Source organism: Ambystoma mexicanum, chromosome 9, assembly GCF_040938575.1.
Source record: "Ambystoma mexicanum isolate Mex_15411 chromosome 9, UKY_AmexF1_1, whole genome shotgun sequence".
Classification (NCBI taxonomy): Eukaryota; Metazoa; Chordata; class Amphibia; order Caudata; family Ambystomatidae; genus Ambystoma; species Ambystoma mexicanum.
Window position 1 is genome coordinate 933439765 of NC_090931.1, and position 26727 is coordinate 933466491.

Below are 26727 nucleotides of genomic sequence, written 5' to 3' on the forward strand. Positions count from 1 at the left end.
GCACAAGAAATACGCGGGGTAATATATAACCAGATGACATGTTTGCCTCCAGGATACACATCATTTCATCTTTCAGCTTCTCGTGGAAACGTGCAGGTAAATCATGTTTCACGCAGTGTATACAGTGGCCGGAATATGATATGCGTACGCAAAACACTTTAAGGCACACTCAACAGGAGCCAGTAGAAAAGTCACACAATAAAATTAAACATCTTGTAAGTCATGGGGGCCGATTCATGGAACAAACGTGCGCCGAAAATCTTCGCACAAGCAGGCGCAAGCAGGCGCAAGCGGAAAAAAACAGGCGCACGCGCACGTGTGCGATTCATGGAAGTCCCTGCGCGTGTACACCTCGGGATGTGCGCCAAACCCGTGCATGGCGCACAAGTCACTGCAACATCCCGAAAGGCGTGCGCGACGCGCACAGTGAAAGCGCACAACCTCGGCGCATACACCAGAAAGTGGGCGGGACACGGGGCGTAATGCGCGGAATGGGGAACAACGCGCGAAAATAAGGGCGTAACTGGGGATGTACTGCAGGGAAGCAGACGGAACGCCCACACGCACTGGAACCACACGTATTCATGGAATCGAATAGGGCAAAGCCACGCACAGCCAAAGACACGCACAAGCTGAAACACGTCCGCCACACATAGGCAGGCGGTAGAGTCCCAGCGCATCACAAAAGTGGCAACATACAGCAATTGGGCCTGTGCGAGCGGGGTACGTGTATTTCGGGGGCGCGCGAGAAGTTACACACGCGATTGAGCGGGGTACGTGTATTTCGGGGGTGCGCGGGAAGTTACACACGCGATTGAGCGGGGTATGTGTATTTCGGGGGCGCGCGGGAAGTTACACACACGATTGAGCGGGGTACGTGTATTTCGGGGGTGGGCGGGAAGTCTCACACGCAATTGAGCGGGGTACGTGTATTTCGGGGGTTTGCGGGAAGTCACACATGTGATCTCATCAGGGTACGTGTATTTCGGGGTGCGGGGGAAGTATCCCAACATCAGCAGGGTACGTGTATTCCAGGAGTGCGCGGGAAGTTCCACACGCAATCTCATCAGGGTACGTGTATTACAGGGGTGCGCGGGGAGCAGCACACGTGAATTGCATGTGTGGGTCCTCCCAGGTGTTCCCTCTACAGCCTCCACGGCCCCTGCAGGTGGCTCACACAACAGGGGCCTACCCAGCACATGTCCTGCAGGCACCCCATCCACCAAGGCCATGCCCACCAGCCAACCCACATGTCAACTTGCACTACTGCCCACCAACGCATGTCCCCCTGCACCCCCAGCCACCAGGGGCACCCTCCACCAGGCCCCCACCCATGTCTCCCAGCACCCCCACCCCCCAGCAGTGCAGGGGCACCCACCACCAGGCCCCCACCCATGTCTCCCAGCACCCCCACCCCCCAGCCACCAGGGGCACCCACCACCAGGCCCCCACCCATGTCTCCCAGCACCCCCACCCCCCCAGCAGTGCAGGGGCAGCCTCCACCAGGCCCCCACCCATGTCCAACTCATGTCTCCCACCACCCCCACCCCCCAGCACTGTGGGGCACCTGCCAGCAGGCCCCCACCCATGTCCAACTCATGTCCTCCACCACCCCCACCCCCCAGCACTGTGGGGCACCTGCCAGCAGGCCCCCACCCATGTCCAACTCATGTTCCCCACCACCCCACCCCCCAGCACTGTGGGGCACCTATCAGCAGGCCCCCACCCATGTCCAACTCATGTTCCCCACCACCCCCACCCCCCAGTACTGTGGGGCACAGGCCAGCAGGCCCCCACCCATGTCCAACTCATGTTCCCCACCACCCCACCCCCCAGCACGGTGGGGCACCTGCCAGCAGGCCCCCACCCATGTCCAACTCATGTTCCCCACCACCCCCACCCCCCAGCACTGTGGGGCACCCTCCACCAGGCCCCCACCCATGTCTCCCACCACCCCCACCCCCCAGCAGTGCAGGGGCAGCCTCCACCAGGCCCCCACCCATGTCTCCCACCACCCCCACCCCCCAGCAGTGCAGGGGCAGCCTCCACCAGGCCCCCACCCATGTCTCCCAGCATCCCCACCCCCCCAGCCACCAGGGGCAGCCTCCACCAGGCCCCCACCCAAGTCTCCCAGCACCGCCACCCGCCAGCAGTGCAGGGGCAGCCTCCACCAGGCCCCCACCCATGTCTCCCAGCACCCCCACCCCCAGCCACCAGGGGCAGCCTCCACCAGGCCCCCACCCATGTCTCCCAGCACCCCCACCCCCCAGCCACCAGGGGCAGCCTCCACCAGGCCCCCACCCATGTCTCCCAGCACCCCCACCCCCCCAGCAGTGCAGGGGCAGCCTCCACCAGGCCCCCACCCATGTCTCCCAGCACCCCCACCCCCCAGCCACCAGGGGCAGCCTCCACCAGGCCCCCACCCATGTCTCCCAGCACCCCCACCCCCCAGCCACCAGGGGCAGCCTCCACCAGGCCCCCACCCATGTCTCCCAGCACCCCCACCCCCCAGCCACCAGGGGCAGCCTCCACCAGGCCCCCACCCATGTCTCCGAGCACCCCCACACCCCAGCAGTGCAGGGGCAGCCTCCACCAGGCCCCCACCCATGTCTCCCACCACCCCCACCCCCCAGTCACCAGGGGCAGCCTCCACCAGGCCCACACCCATGTCTCCCAGCACCCCCACCCCCAGCCACCAGGGGCACCCACCACCAGGCCCCCACCCATGTCTCTCACCACCCCCACCCCCCAGCAGTGCAGGGGCAGCCTCCACCAGGCCCCCACCCATGTCTCCCACCACCCCCACCCACCCAGCAGTGCAGGGGCAGCCTCCACCAGGCCCCCACCCATGTCTCCCAGCACCCCCAGCCACCAGGGGCAGCCTCCACCAGGCCCCCACCCATGTCTCCCAGCACCCCCACCCCCCAGCAGTGCAGGGGCACCCACCACCAGGCCACCACCCATGTCTCCCACCACCCCCACCCCCCAGCAGTGCAGGGGCAGCCTCCACCAGGCCCCCACCCATGTCTCCCAGCACCCCCACCCCCCAGCAGTGCAGGGGCACCCACCATCAGGCCCCCACCCATGTCTCCCACCACCCAGCAGTGCAGGGGCAGCCTCCACCAGGCCCCCACCCATGTCTCCCACCACCCCCACCCCCCAGCAATGCAGGGGCAGCCTCCACCAGGCCCCCACCCATGTCTCCCAGCACCCCCACCCCCCAGCCACCAGGGGCAGCCTCCACCAGGCCCCCACCCATGTCTGCCAGCACCCCCACCCCCCAGCAGTGCAGGGGCACCCACCACCAGGCCCCCACCCATGTCTCCCAGCACCCCCACCCCCAGCCACCAGGGGCAGCCTCCACCAGGCCCCCACCCATGTCTCCCAGCACATTGCGTGGACGCATTGGTCCCAGCCGGTTAGGCCAGCAAAAACAAATAAATAAATAAATAAAAAATAAAAATAAATAATAAAAAAATACATGCCCCAGAATGCAGTAAGCCTCGGAAATACCCACTAATGCATCGGGCAGGTAATTGCGGGTGGGGGTAAGTCGCCCCTTGTAGTGGCAACTTCGAATTAGAATTAATGGAGGAATGTAGAAAGCAGAAGGGGAGAAATAGGGACTGCATACATCACTGCGCAGCACATCAGGGGGAACTCGATCGAGGGGCAGGAGGTGGAGGCGCATAGAGGTAGGCTGGGGGAATTGATTATTTGGAGGGAGTGGGTGGACTTTGTACAAAGCCGATGGCAGGCGGGGGCATATCGCAAGATTTGCAGGGAGGGAAACGTGCAACTGTAATTTAATCACAGATCGTTGGTGTCTTCCAATTTTGATACACGGTACAGCGAGAGGTTTTTAGAGCAGTTAATGGTTGTGCTTTTTCACAGGCTGCGCGACGATTGGCGGGCGAACGCGCCAGCGGAGGTGGCATGGCAGGCGCCGCCTGTCTGGAATATATTTCATAGTCTGTGCGTACGGACGGGCCCCCTTGTAGGCGGTAACTTTAACTATGCGTTGGAGGTATGTGATATGTTGTTGTTATTGCGAGGGCCGCCGTGCCACGTGCTACTAAGCCAAAGCATGGTGTTCCGGTGGTGGATGAATGCAGCAGGTTGTTTCCAATTTCTATGGCCGCCGCGCCATGCGTTTAAAGCAAAGCCAGTATGTTCGTGCGGAGGTAGTGCAACACGTTCTTTTCAATGGCGATGGCTGGCCGCTGCGCCACGTGTTTTAATTGTGTGTTGGAGGGAAGTTACTGGGGGGATCTAGCATGTTGTTTCTTTCACGAGCCCAAAACAATGGCCGCCGCGCCACGGGTACTAAAGTCGAGTAGGGGCGGCATGTTTTCACATTTTTAGGCTGCCGCGCCACGTTTTCGTAGGTTCGAATAAATGAAGCATTTAAGTATGATATTATGGGCGCACAATAGTTGTATTAAAGATTAGGATGCGCCATTCTTTAATTTAGGAATGTCAGGATACCAAGAATCCCCAATTTGAGTAGAGGTATAGGTCAAATGGCGGGTACAAGACGTTGATGCGGCGCTAGCAGAGGGCCCAAAGAAGGAATGGAGAATAGAGGGGCGGGCGTTATCGTATTTGGGGTGAAATGTGGGGGGAAGGGGAGATTGCAAAAACATGGGGGGGGAACCTTGTTGGAGTGGCTACAAGGATCTTGTGGCTTCGGACGCATAGGCTGAGGAAGGCGCTGGTAGTTGCATGCAAGGACATAAGGGGGTCCTCAAGGCAGCATCAAGGCCCGGTTTAGCGGCCAGAGGGAGTACGAGAATTCAAATTAAGGAGTGGGGAAGGGGTTTATCATGCAAAACAATCGACAGCAATCAAACCATAGTGAATCGAGAGTCCATCCCTTCACGTGGCCTTGCAGGACAGCACCATGACGCAATTCAGTATGTGAGTGTTCCCCAAAGATGTTCGATATGAGAGGGGTGGATTTAAGCACAGTGTGGATGACGCACAGGGGTACCCCAGAACCGGCCATGCCGGCCGGGGCCTTTACAAGGTAGTGAATCAAAGGGACTACAAATACCAGAATGCAATTCGACAAGAGGGCGAAGCATGGAGCATTCTTGCGTGTGAGGAGGGCTGTGTGGGGGGTGGTAGGGGGTGCCTGGATGAGTGTGAGACCAGGATAATAATTGCCCCATCGCCTTTATATATTGTGCATGAAGATGGGCTTCGTGTTTGACAAACGCTTTGCATGTGTCATTAGGGGTTAATTATGTTACAGCCGGGTTTCAATTTGAAGAACGAGCCCTCAGGTGCTGCATAGCCCCCGGGCACAAGGTTGGGAAAACGTGTTCATTCTAGTCTTCGAAGCCCAATAGGCTTGGGAAGGGTCCAGAGCGCTCAGTAAAGAAAAACGGGAATCCAGTGTCGGGCAAGTGCATAGGGCCGTTTCAACTGGTTGCCGTAGGAAAGGGGGGCTTGGTGGGAAAGGGAAACGCGGGGTGCATTGTAAGTAGCAACCCCGTACCCAGCATGGTTCATTGGGCAAGTTTGACCGTGCGGTGGAAGAGGGTAGGTAGTTTTCGGCGCTGGTTTCTGGCACCTTGTTGGCTTGGGGACCAGAATATTCAAACTCGGCGCGGTGCAGGGCTTGTGGTGAATTACTTGTCATGGAGCTCATTCAGGGGGCGCGTGGCGTTGTAGGATAGGAAAATGTTATGTCATGGGGGAAGACGAAGGTAAGAGGTGGGGGGACAAAGAGCTTGCAATGCCTTGAGGGTAAGTGTTACGACTGAATTAGGTTGACCTCCAACCAAAGGAAATGTACAAAATAATATTTTAAAACAGCGCAATTTCTTTATATATGAATTCAACTTTAAACCACTTCCATGGCACTGATGACGAGTTACTTCACTGTGCGGCTAATAGTTTTGACCAGTGTTGGGAGTAAGACCACACGGAGCACCACACATTCGCTTCGAGCCCCCTCACCCCGTGCAGAGAGTGGCTGGGGGTTGGGGTGCTCGGTCCGGCGAAACAGGGAGTAAGGGGGGCACAATATTAAGGGATACAGAACTGGACACCGCGAATTGGGGGGGGCAAGGGTGGAGCACCAATAACACATCCAAGCATGATCTGTTGGGCAAGACAGTTCAAATAAACCAACAAGTAAGTATCACAAAGTAACGTGCCGCAGGGGCAAAGTGCGGATTAATGGAGAGGCATCGCCTGAAGGGGGCAGTAGAGAATTCACTGGAACTAATTTCCAATCCACTATTAATCCACATGGTAAGGAAGCAAATCAATGTGTAAACAAACTATATGCAAGGGCATCGCATATTTATTTGTGGCATCTATGGTTAATAGATCTTTGATCATTCGCTAATGTAACTTCTATAAAGTCGTTCATCATGAAGTAATCGTACTTCAAAGGAAGGTCCCGCGCGAGCGCCTGCGACCCGGCAGTATCGTATACTCCTCCTATTAGTCCTCTGGGACTAAGATACGTTTATTTAAGTAAATACAGTAATACAGCTGGGGGGGGGAGGCGGCAGGGACCAGGGTGTTAGATTAGGTTTGCAAGGAGGTGCGGGGAACATCAAAATGCTAAGGCCCAATGCTGATGGTTACGTTATGGCAAGAGTACGTTGTGGTGTGGGCCTCACATGGCCCCCCAGAGTCAGGAACACACTGCACAGGCGGTACATGCGGGCGGGCCTTTATATGCAGTTATTTTAATTATGAGTGGAGGAATGCAGCATGTGGTTTCTATTGCGATGGCCGCCGCGCCACGTGTTGTTTAAGCAAAGGTGCCCAAGAAAGATTTGACAATGCGCCCAGTATTGGACTTACGGCCTGCCAACAAGTATGTCAAGCCCCAAAAAACTTCGTATGACCACGCTACAAGAGGTAATCCCCCTCCTAAAAAAGGGGGACTCTTGGCACAGTATTTATTCTTCCTATTGCTAACATATTGATTTTGTGTCCGGCACGGGTGGTGTATGGAATGGCATTATAAACAGCGCCAACTAAAACTACTTGGCAGGCGGCACATCCAACAGGGGAAGACAAGACTGGGCAGCACTTGCTTACTTCAGCCTTTCCAAATCAGATTGAAAAGCTCACTTAACGGTATGAACGGTATAACGGTATAATCAACGGGACGGTTATTATTGTTCAATTAAGGGGTTCATGGTATGTTAAACGTCATACCGTTACATCCCTACGAGGGACCTGAGCAGCAGGCCCCGGATGGTAACACGAAGCATCACACATTCGCTTTGAGCCCCCACATCCTGAGCAGAGAGTTGCTGGGGAGTGGGGTGCTCGGTCCGGTGCAATGGGGAGCAAGGGAGGCAGTACCGGACACTGCGAATTGGGGGTTGTAAGGGTTAGAGCGCAGATGATGCACGTGCGGGGGTACTGATCGAAAGGGCGTGGGTGGGGGCTAGGGGGTAAAGGGGAGGCAATTCCTCCTCTTACCACCCCCCATCTCCCAAACATCCACACGAATGAGCTGAGGTGGAGGCGCGGGGGCATGCTAAAGCAAAACGAATACAAGGAGGGGAGTGCCCTGTGCAGGCTGGGGGGAACTCTCCGCTGCCGGCAGCCAGCAGAGAGTCTTGGAGGTGTCACAGGTCAATCCCTTTAACGAAGCACTGGCAGACCCATAGGGGAATGACCAGCCAACAGATTAGATTTACGTCGCCCCAAGAGTAATAGGCTCGGGGGAGGCCCTGGGAAAAAAGGGGAGAGACGTAGGGGACTTGGGAGCCAATTCCAAGCCCAAAATTGCGGGGAGGGGGTGGGGGAACGAATCAAATAACAAACTCACAAACAAGGCCATCAAGGGAAGTCGGTCGGGGGGGGGAACAAGAGGAGACTACGGGGGGTCAGGTAACCGTGACAAAATAACAGCAAGGGGAAGTCTTCACGGAAGGAGGGGGGCATGAGGGGGAGGGAGGTGGGGGATCCAAGACAGGGCGGCAAGGCGAATAGAGGGAACAGGGGGGAGGAAGCCAGTCCCAAGGAAAGGAAGGAAAGGGGGGGGCAAGGACCAAAAGCTGGGGGGACAGGAGACGGGGTATGGAAGAACAGGGCTGGGAAGTCTGCCTCTGGGGGGAAATGGGGCTAGGATATGGAGGGGCAGAAGCGACAGGGAGGGGGGTTTGGCGGGACCCAAAAAACTGGGGACCTGGTGAGTCGAGGAGCAAGCTTGGGAAAAGAAGGAAGGAGAAGGGATAGGGTATCCGGAAGAGATATTACTATGGCAGGGGGGCACCTGGTCAGACTTCACAGGGAGGCCTTGGGGGAGAGGGACTGGGAAGTTCTCAGGGGCTCGGCAAGACGGAAGGGAGACATGGGGGGCAGCATAGATAGGATTGGGCTTCCAGTACAAGCGGCAATCGAGGGACGAAGGGGGGGACAGAGTAGAGTAGAAACGACTCAAAATAGACAGGCATCGCAAAGCGATGACCATATAGGCCGGCAGAAAGGTGTGGGCCGGCACCGGAGGGCGTTGTCGGCCTTAACAACGGATGTGGGATATGTGTAACATTGGAGCACTTGTGGTGGTGCCGGTATAGGAACCTGAATACTAGCGAGGCACCGCGTGGCTGCCGGTTTTATCTAGGCCCAGGACACGGGGTAAGTGTCGGGGTAGGTGGGGGGGCAGGGCATTTCCAACAAAGACCTAGAGCAAAAGGGGGGGCATATGGAAAAACTCGGTCATGGGAAATCTACAAACGGCCGGGGGTAGAGAGAGGTTATTAGCAAGGGTCGGGCTCAACCTGAGGCGTCCACCAGACGAGGACGGTAAGGGAGAGAGGGGGAGGGCAAGGGATACCTAGGTAGCCGCACACATAGTAGTACACCTGTGGTGGTGAATTACGGATCGCCTGTAAGATAACTCCAAGACTTTATGCAAAATAAAGCTGCTGAGGCATTTTAATCTTCCAACTTTACAAAGTGTCTGAGTTGTTTTTTCCAACATGTGATGTATGACATATGCCGGGTTGCATGAGGGGAGGAGGGGGGTAGTGAAGGGCCAGGCATGGAGGAGGGGGGAGGACAAGGCACTGGGATGCCCACGCTATGGCAGGTGAACTCGCCAGCGAAGGTGGCATGGCGGGCACCGCCCCTTAGTGGGGGTTGCCCAGCCTACCTCCTCCCCCCACGACTCAAACAGGTCAGGGGGTGGGGATGGGGGGGAACACATTAGCCCGCCCCTGGAAGAGGACGGGAGCGCGCGAAACGTGAGGGGCAGGGAACCGAGGGGGAAGCAGGCCCCATAAAGGCACGGTTTTTTCTAGACCCCATCACATTCTCCCTCGGTTTCCTGCCTCACCGGATCATGTTTTTGTTTCCCACCCACCCTCCCAAAAACAAAATGTTTGTAATGAATTGTCTTTTGTTTTACAGGTCGCCCAGCGGAGTTACATTGCGATCCCTTTAATGAAGCACTGGCAGACCCATAGGGGAATGACCAGCCAACAGATTAGATTTACGGCGCCCCAAGAGTAATAGGCTCGGGGGAGGCCCTGGGAAAAAAGGGGAGGAACGTAGGGGACTTGGGAGCCAATTCCAAGCCCAAAATTGCGGGGGGGGGAACGAATAACAAACTCACAAACAAGGCCATCAAGGGAAGTCGGTCGGGGGGGAACAAGAGGAGACTACGGGGGGTCAGGTAACGGTGACAAAATAACAGCAAGGGGAAGTCTTCACGGAAGGAGGGGGGCATGAGGGGGAGGGAGGTGGGGGATCCAAGACAGGGCGGCAAGGCAAATAGAGGGAACAGGGGGGAGGAGGCCAGTCCCAAGGAAAGGAAGGAAAGGGGGGGGCAAGGACCAAAAGCTGGGGGGACAGGAGAGGGGGTATGGAAGAACAGGGCTGGGAAGTCTGCCTCTGGGGGGAAATGGAGCTAGGATATGGAGGGGCAGAAACGACAGGGAGGGGGGTTTGGCGGGACCCAAAAAACTGGGGACCTGGTGAGTCGAGGAGCAAGCTTAGGAAAGGAAGGAAGGAGAAGGGATAGGGTACCCGGAAGAGATATTACTATGGCAGGGGGGCACTGGGTCAGACTTCACAGGGAGGCCTTGGGGGAGAGGGACTGGGAAGTTCTCAGGGGCTCGGCAAGACGGAAGGGAGACATGGGGTGCAGCATAGATAGGATTGGGCTTCCAGTACAAGCGGCAATCGGGGGACGAAGGGGGGGACAGAGTAGAGTAGAAACGACTCAAAATAGACAGGCATCGCAAAGCGATGACCATATAGGCCGGCAGAAAGGTGTGGGCCGGCACCGGAGGGCGTTGTCGGCCTTAACAATGGATGTGGGATATGTGTAACATTGGAGCACTTGTGGTGATGCCGGTATAGGAACCTGAATACTAGCGAGGCACCGCGTGGCTGCTGGTTTTATCTAGACCCAGACCCAGGACACGGGGTAAGTGTCGGGGTAGGTGGGGGGGCAGGGCATTTCCAACAAAGACCTAGAGCAAAAGGGGGGGAATATGGAAATACTCGGTCATGGGAAATCTACAAACGGCCGGGGGTAGAAAGAGGTTATTAGCAAGGGCCGGGCTCAATCTGAGGCGTCCACCGGACGAGGACGGTAAGGGAGAGGGGGGGCGGGCAAGGGATACCTAGGTAGCCGCACACATAGTAGTACACCTTTGGTGGTGAATTACGGATCGCCTGTAAGATAACTCCAAGACTTTATGCAAAATAAAGCTGCTGAGGCATTTTAATCTTCCAACTTTACAAAATGTCTGAGTTGTTTTTTCCAACATGTGATGTATGACATATGCTGGCCAGGCATGGAGGAGGGGGGAGGGCAAGGCACTGGGATGCCCACGCTAAGCAATTGACAAGCAACACTAATCACAGGTTTAAAGGATGGCAAAGTAAAAACAGCAACTGCACGTGGCCCTCCGAGGCGACCAGCATTCAGCAAGCACGAATGAGCTCTACGGTGCACAGTGAACCCTTCCCGCAACAATCCAACAACACCACTTTGCACTTTACTATTATCTGCTGCACACTCCTAAAATCTAGCCAGCACACTGGTCACGCCCATCTGTTACTGCTTGACGGTCAAAATAGCCAATCGGCAGCTCACAAAACATTCATTAATGTTTAGTATGGTGTGAGTTTACAGAACAATTTCAATAGGACAATGAAACAAAAACGTTTCCCCCCTGTAACTTTTGATCTCGTCCACGAAAGCTTACCAAGTGTGGCTTTCAGCTGGCCATGCCCGTTCCAAGCATTCATGGTAAGTTTGGTGAAGTTTTGCATTCCAAACATTCATGGTAAGTTTGGTGAAGTTTCGTATTCCAAACATTCATGGTAAATTTGGGGAAGTTTCGAGAAGGTTTTCAAGTAGAAAAAGAACGTTGAAAAGGGCCATAGTCCCACAAAAAAACATGCCATCGGGACTAATATCTGGAACTTCCCACTTCATTTTCTTGATTTTTGACACAGCCATAGTTCTGAAGTTGTGTCCAAAGTACAATTTGAAAATCAGATAGTCTAAACTCAAGCTACACACATTTATAATGAAACATAGAGTTAATCTATATATTTGGTCATCACACTGAGAGAGAGCGCGATGCAATGTAAACGGCCTACTTTATGACACACGGAAGGAAAAGAAGGGATTTAATCCCTCAGATAGTGCTGACCTTAGAGGCGGCAGCACCCCGAGCAGTGAAGGAAACATTTCCGGCACCCATGCTCAATACCAGGGTTGGAGGCAATTCTTTTTTACTCCACGTGCCGGAGCAGGGAGTTAATGACGGGAATAGGGTGCTGATGCAAAATCATCAGTGCCCTATTCAAATGAAAACTGCCCTTTCCCGCACCGGAGCGGGGTAGTAATCACCTCAATAGGGTGCCGATGTGAAAGCCCTATTATTAAATGCAGTGTCTGCCGTGCCTCCTCCCACCACGCCAGCTCGGGGGAGCCCTTGAAGACTGCCCAAGGAGGTGTGTTGGGGGGCTGATGGCACCCCGGGTGGCCACCAGGGCAGCCTGCCCTAAAACCGGTGCTGCCCCCACGCAAAATATGTTTAATTCACCATAGAGCTTGCACAATACATCTGATACACCATAAACAGTACACGTAATTCACCATACACGTAATACACCACGCACAACATACATCCTAAACAATGCATGTAATACATTATGCTTAACTTAATACACAATACATATAATATACCATGCACAATACACATTATACCCTATGCACAATACATGTTATACACCATACACAGTAGTTTACCGACCTGCAAGTTGGCCCCTCCACAGGGCTCCACAGTCCATACAACGGGGACATTTGCCGGCCAGGTCTTTTCCCCAGCTGCTGCAGCATCAGGAGAACGCGGTGGCTGGGAGAAAGTGTCCTAGCCATTCATCCTTCCTCAGTCCTGGCCTGCTAAGTTTTCACACTTGTCTTTAACAATGACCTGTTAATGGGAAGCAATTGAACTTAATGGCTCCTTATCCCATGTTGGGCTTCTTTTGAAGGAGCCTGATCACCTTCAGAGCTGCCATCAGCAGGACAAAATGCAGATGAGAAAAGGCTCCTCAGCAATGGCCACCCAAGGTCCTTTATAAAACATGTCTTTTGTTGGCAGAGCCTTTCTTAGGCTTCAGTGTTTAATCAATTAGCAGAGTGATGGCACATTTCCAAATATAAGCCTCCCCACTCCTCTCCAGTTATCTACTGTATCCGGGCCCACTACCAAGACAATAAAATAGAGTAAGGCAATAAAGTGCCCCATATAGAGATGTATTTATATCCATGATGTTCACTACCATGACATAAAAAGAACAGGGTTTGCTTTTATGTCCATTGTCAGATGTTCTTTCTATCTTTTATTATTATTATTACTTTTTATTAATGTGCTATGGTTAAATGAATTAACCTTTCACATAACAAAAATCAATCAAGAGAAAACAAAACCATAAACCATGCAATACATTTGACGATAATTTCATCACAGCATAACAGTGTACATTAAATACAAGCAGTCTTATTAAAAATTATTCATCACATGCTAGCTTTCTACAACCTAAAATCGTTCAAATATTTCCAATAAAAATATATAACCAACAATAATATTACCATTTCATTTTAACAAAATCTATTTCACTTAAATCACCTCTGTTGTTAACATGATTTAATTAGCTGAGCTTAGCCTAGCTCAGAATTCATCAGTGTGCAGCCATTCCACCTTAACAACAAATAGTCCCACCAACCCAGTTCTTTATATCATTAATGAGTGCAAGCTGGAAGTGTGTTACAAATAATCTCTATACATCGAAGTGCCCTTAATGTACAACTTATTTTAGTGTGTGCCTTAAAGTGCTAAGAGTACACTGTTGTAAATCAGGAGATTGTTTACACCTGCAACTCTAGTGTTGCTCATTCTTAAATGGTATTATGATAAAAGGCAGATGGATACGCACCATGAACCTGCAATTGACAAAGCCCCTATTTGTTAGTCTACTACCCTACCCCATACCATTCGGTGTGTTGCACCCTTTGCAGCAGACACAGCAAACATCTCCTCTCAAAAATCTCACATCTCCTTATCTGATACAGATGAGTGTTTGATGTGAAAATGTTGTATGCATGATGCATACATTTGCCAAACAATGACTACAAGCAGATGGGGTTATCACATACACCCTTCAGGGGTATCTTTCTTGGAATTGAGGTGTGTAGGAAAGCTTAAAGAGATCTTTAGTTGCCCAATGTTGTCCAGCAGCCATTGGTCTTCTGCTCCTGCGGCTGCTGGTCATCTTCTCCTGGGGCAAGGACCTTTGCTGGGGATTCACTTGCTACAATTTCCTTCCATGCTGGGCACCATCTTTACTTCAGTGCCTCTGCACCCAGCTCCTTCCCCTAACCCTCCCATCCCCACTCCTCCTTCCTGACCCCAGTGCTCTAGATGGGCTGGTATACCCCACATGACCAGAACAGTTCTTTCTATGGAGATCTCATCTCCATCCATTGCACTCCATTGAGTCCATTTGTCTGCTGCTCCTGACCGCCTCCTCCTGGGGTAAGGCCCGTTGCTGGGGATTCCCTTGCTGTGATTTCCATCCGTACTAGGTACCATTTTAAGCTCAGTGCCTCAGCACCCTGCTCCTTCCCCTGACCATCTTCTCCCCACTCCCCCTTCCCTCTCCCAGTGCTCTAGGTAGGCCAGTGCAGGGCATATGACCAGAACACCCTAACATCAGAGGCTGCCCCAGGCCAGCCTTGCTCGGGCAGCCGGCTAAGGGTCACAGCAAAAGGCACCTCCTGTCAGTCCATGCCATCACTTGTTTGCACCTGTTTGCCATGGGAGCCCTGCCAAGCCGCCTACTGCAACAACCAGGTAAGGTGGTAAGATTTAGGAGCACTGTCAATGCTGTGTCTCGGAAACCCTGCCACTACAGTATTACTACCAATCATTTTGGCTATTGTGTTGTGAGATATATTTATGGGATCACTGGTAATGTGGGGAGTACCCCCAATCAACAGCGCAACACAAATAGACCTTGATATTCTATCGAGCCCTGTCTATAGCTTATCTAGAATCAATAAATATCTCCCCCTTGAACAATGTTAAGCCAACAACCATTCCAGTGTACAGAAAGAATATATATTTATTCAATAATAGGTACAATTAACATTTGCACACATTTCACTTTCTCTGTGGCTGCAATACAAAGACTAACTTTTTGGAAATTACACCCCATGTATGTTTTCACTTTTTGGTCTCATGGAAATAGAATGCAGGCCCAATAAACAGTTCAAACTTTATATCACACACAACTTCCTTAATGTCAACATTAAAGAGTTCCATGGAACATTACAATATCAAGAGAATTAGCATTCCTTGATAAGGTTTAGATTTAAATCAACAGCAACCTTTTTTTCTCTTTTCAAAAGCAATTTCACCCATTCAGCGCTTTGTGTATTTAAATTCCCTGCATACATGAAAATGCTAGCAGTGTTGAAAGCACAACAGACTTTTGATAATACTTTGCATTGATTAAACCCTTCTTCCTTAGTCCCTGTTGTGGACAATCTGTGGATCCTCCACCAAAACTCTACCCAGAGTCTCCTCCCAGGTGCCAAGGAGAGGGCAGATGCTTCCTGATCCCAATCCTGGGGTTGTGTACTGTGGGAGGATCACCTGGGTGGAGACAAGGTCCAGGGTAGTGGGGATATTTCACATGGGTGAGACATGCTACTTTTCCTCAGATTCTCTTAAGACTTCTCCAAGAGAGGTTATACCCTGTTGTAGTTCAGATGAATTTCCGCCTATGGTTAAACCTGAGCTAATAAAACCTAGGATTCAAAAGTTTAATCTGTCATACCCTGAGAACAATTTGTTGTTATCCCTAAATGTCCTCCTCAATATGAAAGGTACACCAAGAGGAAGGATGGAAATGTGGCCGTTGATGTCCCATCTGTCTCTAAAACTCTCTTCCAACAATATCAGGGGAAGTAAAATCCTTGTTAACAATAATGAAGTAGGAAAATCGAATTTCCCTAAAAACAACTACCTGCCGCAGAATCCCTTTGGGACTGTGATGAATAAGAGGGCTGAGGGGTCATGTAAAGGTGAAGGACAGGCAGGCAGGCCTCACAGCCTTTGGCAGGGTCAAGCAATTGACTCTAAGGGTCTGCACCTGAAGCCATTTGCCTCACCTGAGAGGCATAAAAGGCTGCAGCAGGAAGGCCAGTAGAATGAAGCTGTAGCATGAGCTGGAAGGTCAGCAGCAGGGGCAGAAGAAGAAGCAAAGCCCAAGGCTGTCAGTTCATGAGGAAGTGTGACAATAGAAGGGACGCCAGAGCAAGAGAAGAGCAGATTCCATCTGCGGGCTCTCAGTTGGTCCTGTGCTCACAAACCCTGTTTGGCTGTGGTAGCATTGGAAAAGACTGGGAGAAACTAGCAGTATTTCCATGTGCGCCTAATTGCTGTGAATGCAGAGCTGAAGTCGTGCATCCACCTGAGGTATGTGTACAGACGCAAGCCGAGGGAAGCTGGAGAAAGGAAGACTCTCCATTGTTGATGCCGGATCCAAGACACCCGTGCTGCAGAGGGCTGTGGGTACCAAGAGAACCCATAGCAGTAGTAGCCAAAGAAAGAAAGTCGGGAAGTGGAAGCAACCTGCAACCACTGTGACTTTGGAGCCGGTGATTGAAGCTACGTACTCCATGGCATAAGAAACCCCTTGCCGGTAACTGTAACCAGCTGAATTGATGCTTGCGTTTAAGTAGAAGCGAGTAAAGTTGTTTGTGGTCGTGGGAAGTTAATTATTAGAAAGGGAATTTTATCATGCGCTTATATGCACAAGTTAAGGTGCTTGCGTAGAAAGAAAACCTTTATTTTTCCCTTTGTTGCATTTAAACTATAACCAGAGTCGTGGCATGTCTGTTATTAAGAGGTAGAACGTTATCAGTAGCATTTAAAGAAGTAGAAGCTGGCTTTCCCAAGTATTACAAGACTGTTCAACATCAACAAGAGGTCATGTGTATGAAACTGTGTTTCCTGATCCACAATAATGCAGAACGCTGCACGAACAAAAGGGAACGCAAATCTTTAAGTGGAAGTTTAATATCAAAGAGAGATTGCATGTACCTAAATTAACTTCTAAAGTGAAACCTAATGCTTGTAACATTCAGAACAATTATCAAGTAGTTGCAGAAGTTGACGAAGACACGAAAAGAACATGCATTACTCAAGCCAATAGGCAGACCCTTTCTAAGATGAAACCAGCACAATTAAGACCTGAATACCGATGCTTTAAAGTTGTTGAAGCTGTTATAAACCCTGAGTCCTCTGATACAAGGTGAAAAGGTTGTCCAAGGCTGGAAGAGTGGCAATACAGCTTTGGGGTAACTACTGGAAGCCAGAAGGTGTGTATAAAGCTGGGAAAGGGACCTGGGTGCGTGTTGAAATAACTAAACAATAATCTGTTAAGCTGAGACTGTTGAAGTTGAAAGAGAGAAGCACTCTAGAAACCAAGACATATTTTTGTGGTAGCTATAAGACAGACAAAAGAGGCAAAGAGGCTGAACTTTCTTATGATACAGGAAAAAAGAATGCCTTGCCTACATGTAGAGGTCAAAGAGTCTTGTCTAAGTTGCCTATATATTTTTCAAAATATCATGTCGCTGCATAAGCAGCAGAACTGGGGTTGTCTATAATTTTGTCAGAACATTTCTATTTGAATGTAGTTGAAGTAGTAGTAGACTGTGAGGCAAAGGAGACTGCTTTCACAGTATCATTGGCAGAAGGAAGTTGCCAAGGAGAAAACAAACAACTTAAAAGAAGCACCCTGACAAGTTATATTAAAGATGCTGCAGAGGATACAGAAAAAGTATTGTTAAAGCAGAAAAGGTACTTTTGTTTTGAACTTTATCCATTCCATCCTGGAAGTAGGTTATACTGGATTACCATTTGGTGCTGTTTTCTGTGTGGAACTTGGGAAGGGAACTTTTCAACGAAGAAGGAACTGTTACCAGCAGAATTTTGTTTGATTGAACTTTTGTTTCCTTGGAACTTTTCAAGAACTGTTTTAAGACTTTATTTTTCCTGGAAGAAATGAACTTTGGACATTCCTGGGGAACGAAATCTACCCAGGACAAGTATAGGTCATCCAAGACTCTGGTTATATGGTAATCTTTCATATATTTGGTTTATGCTTTGTTTTAATTGTTTTGTTGCTTAGTGTGAGGGCTGGTTTTGTGTATGCTAGGAGATTTCCCCTTAGATCGCAAACTATGTAGGGATTCCCCTGGTAGAGGATTCTTAGTTAGGTTTTCTTTACAATTTTTGTTTATAGTAAAATGTCAAACACTGAGAAAACTAAAAGCAGTTGTCCGCTTCACATTACTGACCCCTCACACTCGGCAAAACAGAATTTCTTCTGCCAGGAGTCACTTCCTCACTCTCTGTAGAGAGTTTACATTTCAATTAGGGACTTACATTTATTTCGTCTAGCAAGACACCTTTCTGTCCTAGCACTAAAAGCCCTGAAATTCAGTGTACATCTATCACCCCTTTGATTAAAGGCCATGTCTGAGGAATGGTGAACAATGAGGAATTTCTTCTTAGACAACAACACCCCTTCCCTTGAGGGAGGCTGGGGGTTGGGAATTAAATTATGAATAACAACTCACTTTAAATGACTATATTTCTTATTCACACTGAGACCGGTTTTGTTAATTTTGAACTTTAACAAAATCACCCTGTGTTATTTAGCTATTTGGGAATTAATTGAATTATCTATATTTATATAAAACGCTTATGTATGTTTCTGTACTCTGATGCAATTTATCAGTGTTAGGTTACCCTCTGCTGTTCAAATGGCAAAGTGCACACACTTCGACAACAACTATAATTTCAACAAACAGAATGAGCATGGTTCTAAGTGAGCAACTTCCCCTTCTACTATCGCAAACATTTGGATGCTACTTCTTTCCACCCCTACTTCCCTTCAAACAGGGCATGGTGTTTCCAGTGTCAATGAACAGTGAATTACCGGCTCAATGTTTCAGTCTCTAAAGTGCAAAATGCTGTAAGACGAATGCCTCCTCACAAGCTAAAACTGAAAGTAGGTGCTGTAATAATGCTAATAGGCAATCTTATTCCATCTCAGGGACTCTGCAGTGGATCTCAGTTGACAATTACACATCTACAAAGACAATTCATGGAGGAACGTGTGATCAATAGGACTTACAAACTGTTCTTATACCGTGCATACCTCTTAATCCATCTGATACGTTTAGCCTTCTCAATGACCATTCATTAGTCACAGGGACTTATTTCCCCTTCCTGGAAGTGATCAGTGGTAATTCAGATATTTAGGCAGGGGGACAGAAGTGACCCTATTAATTACCAACCAATATTGACCTTTAAGATATGATAGATCTACATATGTTACTTGGGGAACAGCTCATTATTTGTAAAATGCTAAGAGTCTACTTCCATAAACCCACCCATTAATTCAGGGGAAGGTATTAAATCAAAAAAATTCTCATGCTTGGTTCAGTTATACACATTACTTACATAGAATGTCTCTGGGACTGGTACTCAGGGAAGGCATCAGCATTTCTGTACCCTCTCATTGGGAAAACAGGGATCTGATCGAGCACCTCAATCATGTTTAGCCACCAGCATTCATCCCTCTATTTGTCTCTCCTTGCAAAGATCCCAGCATCTGTCTCTGTTACCCTGATTTCCTCCAGCACTCTCCTCAGCAATTCCACCTCAGGCAGTCTTCAAGGCAAGGTTACATTCTGCAACCCACTTCCAGTATTCACCCAGATGATTATAGGCAGCTCTCCTTCTCTTCTCTGGTTTGTGCATCCACTTTTTAACTTCAAAACCAGACCACAGAAGAAGTAAAATTAGACGGTGCTACCTTATTAGCCTTTAATTATAATTGGACTTCTATGGTTCTCTCCACACCCAAAGCCCAGCCTCTCTCTGTGGATTGGCTCCCAGAGTTATGTAGTTTAAATGATGGGACGGGTGAATACACCCACTGGAGTTTTTATTTCACATTTTTCAATTTTTCACCTAAAAAGTCACTGCATGGCAAAAGTTTGTATCTTACAAATACACATAACAATTGATACATATTTAGATTCCCCTAATCATGCTGCACTTGATGAAATGATTACCATGTTTGCACAAGGTTGTACTTTTAAACAGCAGTTTCCCGTGGTTTATTAAAAAAGGTAATAATTATTAAAGTGACCTTTTCTACCCAGATATCGAATTTATTAAGTTATCACAACCACAAATCTCTGCTTTATAACATTTTCAAGGGAGTTATGAACACATATTAAGTTGTAACTCATGTCCCCAAAGTTGAATTCTTATAAGGGTTACTTCAATAGAAAGGCTCTGTTCAGAAGCTTTTTCGTTATAATAGTTTGAGAAAATGATCAAACTATGATCGTCCATTCAAACCAATGGTAATCTTTAAACATATATGCAGATACTGACTTTAATTGTACAGGTAAGATTCATTACTCCTCTGAGCATCTGCTCCACTCTTGGCTGCTGCGTTGTTGACTTGGGACTGCAATGAACCCATCAGCCTTTCTTCTCTCAGGGATAATGGTCATCCTGTAACTTGCCTCTGAGAACAGAACCCAATATAAATCCTTCATGGTCACTGCTTTAGTGTTTTGAATAGAAACAAAGCCCTTCTAAGGAAATAGAACCTTAAAGTCATGCCTCTAGAAACAGACACTTATGTTTGTGAATGTTGCATTTCCTTGGGAACATGGAGCCTTCTGTTTATTTTTAATATAATTCTGTCTTGCCACCACTGTTCATTATCCCATACATTCATTGTTTTTAAGCTTCACATGCACTCATTTCCATGATAGCAATGTCTCTATTTGCAAAGGATCACCTCAGGCATCAATCACCTTGAATGGAAAGTAAGCCTCTGTTCTTTCTTTAGTTTTGACAATTTAATGCAAGGCCTCCTTAGTAAGTGTATTTCTCTTTCTTTGAAAACAGCACCTTTTGTGTGTCAGCTGAAAATGAAATGCTGCCTTTTTGTCTGTCAGCTCACAATGTGCCTTTCCAATCCCCTTCTGCAGCCTGGTTTAGTTGTTCACATATTCCTTGCTTCAACTGCAGAAGTACATACATTTGAATTCACTGGGCACACTAGCAGTGTGGAACCTTTTGATGCTGCCAGTGTGCTTTCCCATGACAAAAAGGTATCTCTGCACATGATGGGCCTAACATGGCCTTTCAGTGCATTTCATCCTGGAGCTGACTTTTAAACACCGCTGACCCCCCCCCAAAGCCCCACCCCCAGCTCTTTTATCATGATTACTCCTGGGAAAAAGCAGCAGAGGGTGGGGATTTTCTCACAATTCAAAATTTTCAATGGAGCCCATCCTGATCATTTTCCTTCCTCATGGAGTGGGCGCTCTGCTCTCCACCTCCCTGTTTTTGCATCCCAGGGGTATGTTCACAGAACGCCTCCCTCTTTTATTTTTCCTTGGTTCCTTTCCAGGGTCCCTGGGGTCCTACCCAGACTCCAGGTCTTCCATTCCCCAGGCTGGAAGGAAGGATGTTAATAATTCTAGAGAGAGAAGTAAAAGGAGTTGTTAAGTATTTTTGATTAGACATGATTTCCCCAGATAATATTACATATATATTGAGACACAACATTGCATATAAATTAAAAGACACTTATCTAATTTCACTTTTTGCATTTGCGAGACCATCCTTCTTTACATTTCCGATGAATATTAATTATATGACTGACCTGTTATATATATTTTATTTTCCATCCCGGGTTTCTCTCTTACCTTCATTTCTCAGATGGTTCCTCAACTCTAACTTCAGTGGGTTCCTCAATCACTCTTAAAGCCAGTCTCGGGTGACAGCTTTTTAAACGATTGATGTGGATCCATTTCTCTTCCGTCTTTTCTTCTTTTGGGATACATATCTTATAGGCAACGTGTGGAATTCTGTGCCCAATTTCAAACCTACCACGCCAAGTTGGACAAAATTTCTGTTCCATGGTCTGGTTCAGCTGGAAATTGTATAGGTAAACCTTGTGAACTTCTTAGTACTCATTCTTCATGGTCTTTAGGTCATAGTATGATTTAATTGCTTCAGCTGACTTCTCTAAGGTGTGCTGGCAAGAGCATGCTGGAGGTGCTTCCTTAGGTTCTCAATGTACGCGTGAGTGGTGGACGCATTAATCAGTGTTTGCTCCTGGGTTCTATAGCGCAGATGCTCAGGTAGTACTATTATTTTAGTCCAGTCATAAGCTCAAATGGAGACATTTTAGTTGCAGAAGATGGTGTAGACCTAAGAGTCATCAGGACAAGCAGCAATCTAATGTCCCAACTGGGTGCAGAGTCTGCCACAAACTTCTTCAGGATTCTTCCAATTATTTTGTTGGGATCTCTGAACCACTCCGCTCAAGGCTGGGTGGTAAGCAATGTGGAGTTTTCTTTTTACCCCAATAGTCTCCCACATCTTGGTCATCACCTCACTGGTGAAATGACTTCCTCGATCCGACTCAATCCTTTGCGGGAGGCCGAAACGAGAGAAGATGTGATTGATCATTAGTTCATCAGCTGTCTCTGACTTTCAATTTGAGGCAGGAAGACATTCTACCCAGTTTGTAAACAAGCATGTTACAGTCAATATGTACTTGTTTCCACTAGAGGAGCGAATTACTGACCCGATGAAATCGACTTGCAAATCTGACCAAGGCAGTGTCATTCCCCTTTTTTTAATAGGGGAGTTCTATTTATGGGGGAATTTGGCCGATTTTGTGCACACAGAAGACACCCATTTAAATACATTTTGAGGAGTTGGCCCATGTGTGGCCAGTATGCAACCTCACACAAGATTTCCAATTTTGTCTGAAAACCCCATATGACCGGCAGTGGCTGCGTCATAGGCGTGATTCAACACCAGGCTCCGGAATTACTAGTTACCACCCACTGGTCACATCCAGATAGGGATCTCCGTACCAACAAACCTTCTTGGATTCAGAACATTTTGGAAAACTTCATCAACACCCAGAGATCTTCTTTATCTGTATAATCCGATTCTGTTAGAGGAAAACTCACAGGGTCTTCAATGTGTCAATAGAACTTTCCAATGATAGGGTCCTCTTTCTGTGCAGTGATCAAATCTGCATCTGGGGCATCTTTACTCCACTGGGTACTCGAGAGTGCACTGTTGGCATCCATCAGTTTGTGACCTGGTGACAGCTGTGACATGGATTTCACCCAGCAGGGATTCTGTATCTATGACATCCCCCAACTGTTCAGCCTGGTCATTCCCAGTCGTATCTGGCCCATCTATTTTGGAATTACCTCTTATCTTCTTAAAATAGATAATCATCCCATTAGAGGTCACCAGATCATCAATTGACTGTATCAATTTCCCGTGATATAAGGGTTTGTTAGCACAAAGCATGCCTCAATTCTTCCAGTTAATCAGGTGTTTCATGAACCCATTCCTGACATAATAACAGTCGGTGATTATGACCAGTTCTTTCAGTTGGTGGTGTACTGCAGTGAGGATGGCTTGATGTACGGCCATCAACTCTGCCACCTGACTACCTCAGGGTCCAATTTTATAACCTGCTGGGAATCATTCACCCGGCATTCCCAATGCCAGCCACTAGCTTTTTTCCCCTTTATTTCCAGCATGGTAGGAGCACTGATCCGCATAAACTGTGGGTATCCCCTGATATGTGTCTTTTTTTATAGACATTGTGTGGGGATTTTAGGTACACCTCCATATTGTCTTTGATCCTTAGACTCTTGTCTAGTTATCTTGAGCGCAATCATGCACGTCAGCCAATCCTCACGTGAGAGTACTCTTCGTGTTTTGGCCATGTCTGACCTCCACAGGAAAGCCTTGCATGGACAAGATGCAGGAATTATATTCCGGAATTGCTTACATTCCCCACCGGGATCCTGTCACTTTGTAAGTATTGCAAGGGTTGCTGAGGAGTCTCTATGATGATGTGCTTCCCCTGGATGAATGGGTGGTAGTTTTTCAATGCCACACCATCGTCAGGAGTGCCTTTTCGCAGTCATTGAACTTTCTTCCACAGAGGACAACGTTTTGCTCATGTATGAGATTACTGCTTTGACCTTGTTGTACTTTTGATACAATACCGCTGTCAGGCAGGTATCTGAAAACCCGGTCTCCAAGAAGAACTACCTAATCTTCATCGGATAAGCCAAACAAGGAACTTGGTATAGTCTCCTTTTCAGTTGTTTATCTGCCTCCGATTATTCTGAACCCCACTGCCACTTGACTCTGGACTTTTCGAGTGACCTCTACGTAGTGTTCAATGAACATTCGACTATAATTAGTGAGTCCAAGAAGGCTTCTCAATTCTCACAGAGTAGTAGGGTATTTTAATTTCAATAAGGCTTACACCTTCTTTGCCTGGGGATTGAGACACACAGGTGTGATTTTTTATCCCTAAGAAGTTTACTTGGGTCTTACACCACTGTGCCTTCTGAAAGGACAGCTTTGCTCTGGCTTTCTGCAACTGGGTCAGAACATAGCGGATTTCTGCTATATGTTCCTCCAGAGTTGGGTTCTTGATCAAATGATCATCTACATAGGCCAGGTTTCCCCTTTCGTCCAAATTGGGCATGGCCTTATGCAGGAAGATGTTGAACTCATTGCCAGAGTTCATATATCGAAAGGGTGTTCGAGTCCATGTATATTTCTACCCACCAAAGATAAAGGCAACTTGTATTGACCTTTCCTACTCAAGAGTACCGTCTACTAACCGTTGGTCAAGTCAATGGCTCCGTTCACCTTTGACCATTGCATCTGTTCCAGCCCTTGGTCAATATAGGGAAGTGCCCATCTTGACATGTGGACTTGTTTGTTCAACTCCCTCAGGTCTGCACATAGTCTCCATTGCTCATTTGGTTTTAGTATCCCCAGTACCGGATTGTTAAAGGTACTGTGGATTGGACGAATTATCCCACAGGATTTTAACTTCTTAATAATCTCTGTGAGTGACTCCATGGATGCGAGAGGTAACCTGGAGCCATCTCTGGGTCCGTAGGTATGGTACTTGAATGAATAGATATACATCCACTGTCATATGAGTCTATTGAAAAGATATCCTGGAAGTCCGAATACCTGTTTAAGCTTCTCTCTTTGTTCTTCAGTCTCGCAGGCAGCAGCAAGATTGATATGTTCCTCAATCATCTGACTGAATCCGGGAAAGACCTTGGGCGTGGCAATTCCAGAGGTATCCTCCAGTTGTGTGCAGAGATCTTTTTTCATGGTGTTAACTTGGACAGGAAGTTCCATGGATTTGAGGTAGTTATTATTAACTCTAAATACTACCTCATCTTTCCGGATGTCACAAGTTACTTCCTCAACCCCATAAGGGCACGAAGATTACACCAGGAACTTCCCCCCATGACAGGTAACAAAGTTTTCTGGAGGAATACCATCACTGGTGTCGAAACAGTTGTTTGGAATTGATCCGATTATCTCATTATGTAAGTCAACAGAATAGTGTTGGGCATCACCTGCCATTCCAATAAAGGTGTCTGCGCCCAAATTGATCCTTTGAAGGTTGCTGGTATCCATTAAATGGTATCATGTTCTAGATCCAATAGAGGTGTTGGATGTAAATGCAAATCCTGTTGTTGGAGATGAGAATTCAAATTCATTTAGGCGTCCTGATGTTTAAGGTTCTGTCCTCACTTAATTTTGAGGAAATAGTGAATCATCGCACCTGTCCTGGGATGGTAACCTCTTCTTGCTTCTGAACCTAAACCGCATAAGGCAGCACTTGAGCTGACCGAAATACATTTTTGGTGTTATCAAAGCCCATGTGGTTACCCCACAGTCATGATTATGCTTTGTTGTCAATCAATTCTAGACTAATTGCAAATCGATTGAGAATGTCACTACCCAAAGAAAAGTCAGAAGGGACATTTCTAATGACCCAACAATTGTGTTCTATCGTTTTATCGCCAATGGACATTTTAAGCATACACCTGCTGGCCAGGAGATGTTGGAATTAAAGTTGGGAATTATCTTATCTTCTGGGAGTTTCCTGACTAATCCTTTGCTGATGAAGCTTCTTCCATTATTCAGGCATACTCTGGCAAGCACAGGCTCTTCCCCCCCTCATTTATCTGAATGGGGAAAAACAACTGTTTGCCCTTTTTCTGAATGTCAGTCAGTCTTTGAGCTGGTTCTTCATCGTCCTCTTTCATGGGACTCAGGGTTTCTTCTGACTTTGGATATATATATACAATTTCAGGGTGTTCCCTTCTAGTGTGGAATGCCACTTAAAACTGGAAGGAAGGTTGATTTTCAAAAATTGAGAAGGGTTTCCATCATCAGCTTGTTCTCCTACAGAGATGACAGTGATGTATGGGACCTGATTATTTTGGAAGTGAAATTCCAATTTCTCGGAACGCTGTTCGATTACATGGCAGGTGCCATTCAAACTAGGGTTGTACCGAACTTCAGCTTTGAGTCGCTATATGGCTGGATTTCAGCTGAAAAACAGCTATGCTGCGGACAAATACCTTCTGCAATAGTGACTTGAAGCCGAAGTCCACTTTCTATGATTAGCTGTCTTCTCTCTATTTGGGAGATTACAGCCAATCACAGAAAGTGTGACACTTTAGCATAGGCTGTGAGCTGCAGAAGCCAGGAAAGCTGTTTAGTTATTGGCTGATGCAGCCTGAACCTGCATGAAATAGAAATTGAAGGAAGGGAATTGTTTCCTTCCCTCACTGCTTATCCCAACAACGGATCAGGAGGTAAAATGGCCCCCTTGCTCTCTCCCACCACCCTGGCACACACAGACGGCAGTTAACTTTTGTTTCCACTGAGAATGTTTTTTAAACAGGACCTAAACTCTGCAATTCAAGTATATATTTCTCAAGTGCACTAGTCAGCAAGATCCACTTCGCTGCTCCTCACTTAGCATTAATGATGTCCAACAGTAGTAACATGAGTGGAGATCATACAATATTTACAATATTGACAACATGGTAAGAGATCAGCAATGATCACAGCAGGAAGGGGATTTCCAATATTAACCTTGTATGTAGAATAACCAATAAAGACCATCAGACTGAAATGTCCATAAAGATTGCCTGTAGTTATAGATGTCTGTGCTAGTAATTCAAACATTCATTCCTTCAGAGTATGCAATGCACACTTAGTATGG